This window comes from Bombina bombina, chromosome 1 (assembly GCF_027579735.1).
Source record: "Bombina bombina isolate aBomBom1 chromosome 1, aBomBom1.pri, whole genome shotgun sequence".
In the NCBI taxonomy this organism is placed as follows: domain Eukaryota; kingdom Metazoa; phylum Chordata; class Amphibia; order Anura; family Bombinatoridae; genus Bombina; species Bombina bombina.
The window spans coordinates 53,844,866-53,852,505 of record NC_069499.1 but is presented as its reverse complement, the minus strand read 5'-3'; the positions used below and the strand labels follow the sequence as shown (position 1 = coordinate 53,852,505).

The 7,640-nt window shown below is 29.9% G+C and overlaps 1 protein-coding gene across 1 annotated transcript in view; it reads left to right on the top strand.

The window, feature by feature from the left end:
• Positions 1–7,640, top strand: part of NRXN3 (neurexin 3) — a 1,194,892-nt gene that overhangs the window by 688,753 nt on the left and 498,499 nt on the right. The window lies entirely within an intron of this gene.

The window sequence follows — 7,640 nt, the reverse complement described above, 5'->3', positions numbered from 1 at the left end:
CATGGAAATAATGCTGCTGTAGTAAAATCACTTGTTCAGCAGTATCCCCATAACCTCTTGGATGTTGCTTTGCAATTTGCTGAAGTCCTCTCTGAAATTCAGTGGGTTAACTCTATACCTAGTTCTAAGCTTAAAGGACCAGTAAACACAGTAGATTTGCATAATCAACAAATGCAAGATAACAAGACAATACAATAGCATTTACTCTGAATTTCAAATGAGAAGTAGATTCTTTTCTAACACATTTCAAAGTTATGTATATTTCCACTCTCCCTGTACCATGTGATAGCAATCAGCCAATCACAAATGCATATACGTATAGTCTGAGTTCTTGCACATGCTCAGTAGGAGCTGGTGACTCAAAAAAGTGTAAATTTAAAAGACTGTGCACATTTTTTTAATGGAAGTAAAGTTGTTTAAAATTACATGCTGTATCCGAATCATAAAACATTAATAAAACCTAAGTGTCCCTTTAACCCTATCCATAGCCCTATTTTAGACTAAAGTATGACTTGCATCAGCTGCAACATTTATGTACCACAGCATCTTCAGTGGGAAGATCTTATTAAACTCAATCTCTGCCCAAGTCCATCCATAAGTTTATGGTCAGCAATCTCTTTACACAAATTTGTGGTAAGATACCTTTGGCTTGGGGAGACAATTAAACACAAATAGGACAATAATCCTGGTATAAAATGTAAGACCGGAATGCAGATAGGAGAGCACTGTCTTCAGACAAACTACATTTCCTGATAGTTTCAATATCATTTTAAACCTTTTTTTTTATCACAAAAGTACTTAATATGTTTATTTGCTGCTCATTAATTTGCACAGCATATTTTTTTTAGTTTAGCGTCCCTTTAAAAAAACAAACGTGTGTCCACTGGTGGTAGTATATAACATCTGCATAGGCATTTTCTCTACAAAAATTGCCATTAAATGGTGTCCCCTTTTCAAGATATTACTGTTTTATTGTAAAATACGCTTTAGTTTGCAGCGTTATCTAACCCCTAGGTTTCTAGCAAATCACCTGTCCTCAAAGCTTTACATCTTAAAGGGACATGAAACCTACATTTTTTCTTTCATGATTCAGATAGAGCATTAGATTTGTAAACAACTGTCCAATGTACTTCTATCATCAATTTTGCTTCATTCTCTTAGTATCCTTTCTTGAACGGCAGCAATGCACTACTGGGAGCTAGCTGAACACATTGGTAAGCCAATCACAAGAGGCACCAATCTTCAGCTAGCTCCCAGTTCTTGACCCTACCTAGGTGTACTTTTCAACAAAGGATACCAAAGGAACAAAAGCAAAGTAGATAAAAGAAGTACATTGGAAAGTTGTTTCAAACTATATGCTCTATCTAAACCACAAAGGAGAAAAATTGGGTTTCATGTCCCTTTCCTCTGGAGATTATGTGCGCAAAAACCCAACATAAGTACACTAATTCTTCGGGCCAGAAATATCAGTGTTGGGCAGACAGGAGCATACATCTTCATCCCTATCTGCCCGGCATCATGTATAGCACGTTTAAATATATATCTTTATACACACTTATTAACACATAAATATATATGTATATACACACTTATTAACGCATAGATATATATGTATATACACACTTATTAACACATAGATATATATGTATACAAGCATATTAAGACATAAATATATATGTATATACACACATATTAAGACATAAATATATATGTATATACACACTTATTAAGACATAAATATATATGTATATACACACATATTAAGACATAAATATATATGTATATACTCACATATTAAGACATAAATATATATGTATATACACACATATTAAGACATAAATATATATGTATATACACACTTATTAAGACATAAATATATATGTATATACACACTTATTAAGACATAAGTATATATGTATATACACACATATTAAGACATAAATATATATGTATATACACACTTATTAAGACATAAATATATATGTATATACTCACATATTAAGACATAAATATATATGTATATATGCACATATTAAGACATAAATATATATGTATATATGCACATATTAAGACATAAATATATATGTATATATGCACATATTAAGACATAAATATATATGTATATATGCACATAGTAAGACATAAATATATATGTATATATGCACATATTAAGACATAAATATAAATGTATATACACACATATTAAGACTTAAATATATATGTATATACACACTTATTAAGACATAAATATATATGTATATACTCACATATTAAGACATAAATATATATGTATATATACACATATTAAGACATAAATATATATGTATATATGCACATATTAAGACATAAATATATATGTATACAAGCATATTATGACATAAATATATATGTATAAATACACATATTAAGACATAAATATATATGTATACAAGAATATCAAGACATAAATATATATGTATATATACAAATATTAAGACATAAATATATATGTATATATACAAATATTAAGACATACATATATATGTATACAAGCATATTAAGACATTAATTTGTATGTATATATATATATATATATATATATATATATATATATACACATATTAAGACATAAACATATATGTATACAAGCATATTAAGACATAAATATATATGTATATACACACATATTAAGACATAAATATATATGTATATATACACTTATTAAGACATAAATATATATGTATACAAGCATATTAAGACATAAATATATATGTATACAAGCATATTAAGACATAAATATATATGTATATATACACATTTTAAGACATAAATATATATGTATACAAGCATATTAAGACATAAATATATATGTATATATACACATATTAAGACTTAAATATATATGTATACAAGCATATTAAGACATAAATATATATGTATACACGCATATTAAGACATAAATATATATGTATATATACACATATTAAGACATAAATATATATGTATATACACACATATTAAGACATAAATATATATGTATATATACACATATTAAGACATAAATATATATGTATATACACATATTAAGACATAAATATATATGTATATACACACATATTAAGACATAAATATATATGTATATACACACATATTAAGACATAAATATTTATGTACAGGGAGTGCAGAATTATTAGGCAAGTTGTATTTTTGAGGATTCATTTTATTATTGAACAACAACCATGTTCTCAATGAACCCAAAAAACTAATTAATATCAAAGCTGAATAGTTTTGGAAGTAGTTTTTAGTTTGTTTTTAGTTATAGCTATTTTAGGGGGATATCTGTGTGTGCAGGTGACTATTACTGTGCATAATTATTAGGCAACTTAACAAAAAACAAATATATACCCATTTCAATTATTTATTTTTACCAGTGAAACCAATATAACATATCAACATTCACAAATATATATTTCTGACATTCAAAAACAAAACAAAAACAAATCAGTGACCAATATAGCCACCTTTCTTTGCAAGGACACTCAAAGCCTGCCATCCATGGATTCTGTCAGTGTTTTGATCTGTTCACCATCAACATTGCGTGCAGCAGCAACCACAGCCTCCCAGACACTGTTCAGAGAGGTGTACTGTTTTCCCTCCTTGTAAATCTCACATTTGATGATGGACCACAGGTTCTCAATGGGGTTCAGATCAGGTGTACAAGGAGGCCATGTCATTAGATTTTGTTCTTTCATACCCTTTCTTGCCAGCCACGCTGTGGAGTACTTGGACGCGTGTGATGGAGCATTGTCCTGCATGAAAATCATGTTTTTCTTGAAGGATGCAGACTTCTTCCTGTACCACTGCTTGAAGAAGGTGTCTTCCAGAAACTGGCAGTAGGACTGGGAGTTGAGCTTGACTCCATCCTCAACCCGAAAAGGCCCCACAAGCTCATCTTTGATGATACCAGCCCAAACCAGTACTCCACCTCCACCTTGCTGGCGTCTGAGTCGGACTGGAGCTCTCTGCCCTTTACCAATCCAGCCACGGGCCCATCCATCTGGCCCATCAAGACTCACTCTCATTTCATCAGTCCATAAAACATTAGAAAAATCAGTCTTGAGATATTTCTTGGCCCAGTCTTGACATTTCAGCTTGTGTGTCTTGTTCAGTGGTGGTTGTCTTTCAGCCTTTCTTACCTTGGCCATGTCTCTGAGTATTGCACACCTTGTGCTTTTGGGCACTCCAGTGATGTTGCAGCTCTGAAATATGGCCAAACTGGTGGCAAGTGGCATCTTGGCAGCTGCACGCTTGACTTTTCTCAGTTCATGGGCAGTTATTTTGCGCCATGGTTTTTCCACACGCTTCTTGCGACCCTGTTGACTATTTTGAATGAAACGCTTGATTGTTCGATGATCACGCTTCAGAAGCTTTGCAATTTTAAGAGTGCTGCATCCCTCTGCAAGATATCTCACTATTTTTGACTTTTCTGAGCCTGTCAAGTCCTTCTTTTGACCCATTTTGCCAAAGGAAAGGAAGTTGCCTAATAATTATGCACACCTGATATAGGGTGTTGATGTCATTAGACCACACCCCTTCTCATTACAGAGATGCACATCACCTAATATGCTTAATTGGTAGTAGGCTTTCGAGCCTATACAGCTTGGAGTAAGACAACATGCATAAAGAGGATGATGTGGTCAAAATACTAATTTGCCTAATAATTCTGCACTCCCTGTATATATACACATATTAAGACATAAATATATATGTATATACACATATTAAGACATAAATATATATGTATATACACATATTAAGACATAAATATATATGTATATACACACATATTAAGACATAAATATATATGTATATACACACATATTAAGACATAAATATATATGTATATACACACATATTAAGACATAAATATATAATATATGTATACAAGCATATTAAGACATACATTTTCTTTCTCACATCTCACCTTGGATATCCTCCCACTACCTTAAGCTAAATCTCTCCAAAACTGAACTCCTTATTTTTCCCCCTTCTTCCAATGTCTCCACCCCCAAAATTTCTATAACTGTTGATAATTCCATCATTACCCCTACCCCGCACGCCCGATGTCTTGGGGTCACACTTGACTCAGACCTTTCTTTCACTCCTCACATTCAGTCCTTGGCTAAAGCCTGCCTCTTCAACCTTAAAAACATCGCTAAAATTAGACATTTCCTTACACAAGATACAACCAAGATTTGAATCCACTCTCTCATCCTTTCCCGCCTCGACTACTGCAATTCCGTCCTCTCTGGTCTACCTAGCTGCCGCATAGCTCCTTTACAATCCATTATGAATGCCTCTGCCAGGCTCATCTTCCTTACTCGTCGCTCTTCATCTGCTGCACCTCTCTGCCAATTCCTTCACTGGCTTCCTCTTGCCTCTAGGATTAAACATAAAATCCTCACCCTGACATATAAAGCTCTCAACTGCACTGCTCCCCCCTAAATCTCAGAACTTGTCTCTAGATACTCTCCCGTCCCCTTCGATCAGCTCAGGATCTCCTCCTCTCCTCCTCTCTTGTTACTTCCTCACATTCCCGTTTACAGGACTTCTCCAGACTGGCCCCCATCTTGTGGAACTCCCTGCCTCGCTCCATAAGACTTTCCCCTAGTTTTAACAGCTTCAAGCACTCCCTAAAAACTCTACTATACAGGGATGCATACAACCAACACTAACCTTTCCTAACGCCATTGCTTTCCCCTTGAACCCCTTAGATTGTAAGCCTATGGGCCCAGCTGTTTAGAGATCGCTTCATAAGAGCCGACTACAACAGTGAAACTCTCGGCAGGGCCCTCTACCCACTTGACCCCTAAAAAAGCTATCCTGTACACCGACTATGTTTACAGCGCTGTGGAATCTGTTGGCGCTCTACAAATACCTGATAATAATAATAATAATAATAATAAATATATATGTATATACACACATATTAAGACATAAATATATATGTATATACACACATGTTAAGACATAAATATATATGTATATACACACATATTAAGACATAAATATATATGTATATACACACATATTAAGACATAAATATATATGTATATACACACATATTAAGACATAAATATATATATGTATATACACATATTAAGACATAAATATATATGCATACAAGCATATTAAGACATAAATATATATGTATACAAGCATATTAAGACATAAATATATATGTATACAAGCATATTAAGACATAAATATATATGTATATATACACTTATTAAGACATAACTATATATATGTATATATACACATATTAAGACATAAATATATATGTATATATACACATATTAAGACATAAGTATATATGTATATATACACATATTAAGACATAAGTATATATATATTAAGACATAAGTATATATGTATATACACACATATTAAGACATAAGTATATATATATATTAAGACATAAGTATATATGTATATACACACATATTAAGACATAAGTATATATGTATATATACACATATTAAGACATAAATATATATGTATATATACACATATTAAGACATAAATATATATGTATATATACACTTATTAAGACATAAGTATATATGTATATATACACATATTAAGACATAAATATATATGTATATACACACATATTAAGACATAAATATATATGTATATATACACATATTAAGACATAAGTATATATGTATATATACACATATTAAGACATAAGTATATATATATTAAGACATAAGTATATATGTATATACACACATATTAAGACATAAATATATATGTATATACACACATATTAAGACATAAGTATATATATATTAAGACATAAGTATATATGTATATATGTATATACACACATATTAAGACATAAGTATATATGTATATACACACTTATTAAGACATAAATATATATGTATATACACACATATTAAGACATAAATATATATGTATATACACACATATTAAGACATAAATATATATGTATATACACACTTATTAAGACATAAATATATATGTATATACACACATATTAAGACATAAATATATATGTATATACACACATATTAAGACATAAATATATATGTATATATACACATATTAAGACATAAGTATATATGTATATATACACATATTAAGACATAAATATATATGTATATATACACATATTAAGACATAAATATATATGTGTATACACACACATATTAAGACATAAGTATATATGTATATATACACATAGTAAGACATAAATATATATGTATATACACACATATTAAGACATAAGTATATATGTATATATACACATAGTAAGACATAAATATATATGTATATACACACATATTAAGACATAAGTATATATGTATATATACACATATTAAGACATAAATATATATGTATATACACACATATTAAGACATAAGTATATATGTATATATACACATATTAAGACATAAGTATATATGTATTAAGACATAAATATATATGTATATATACACATATTAAGACATAAGTATATATGTATATATACACATATTAAGACATAAATATATATGTATATACACACATATTAAGACATAAGTATATATATTAAGACATAAATATATATGTATATATACACATATTAA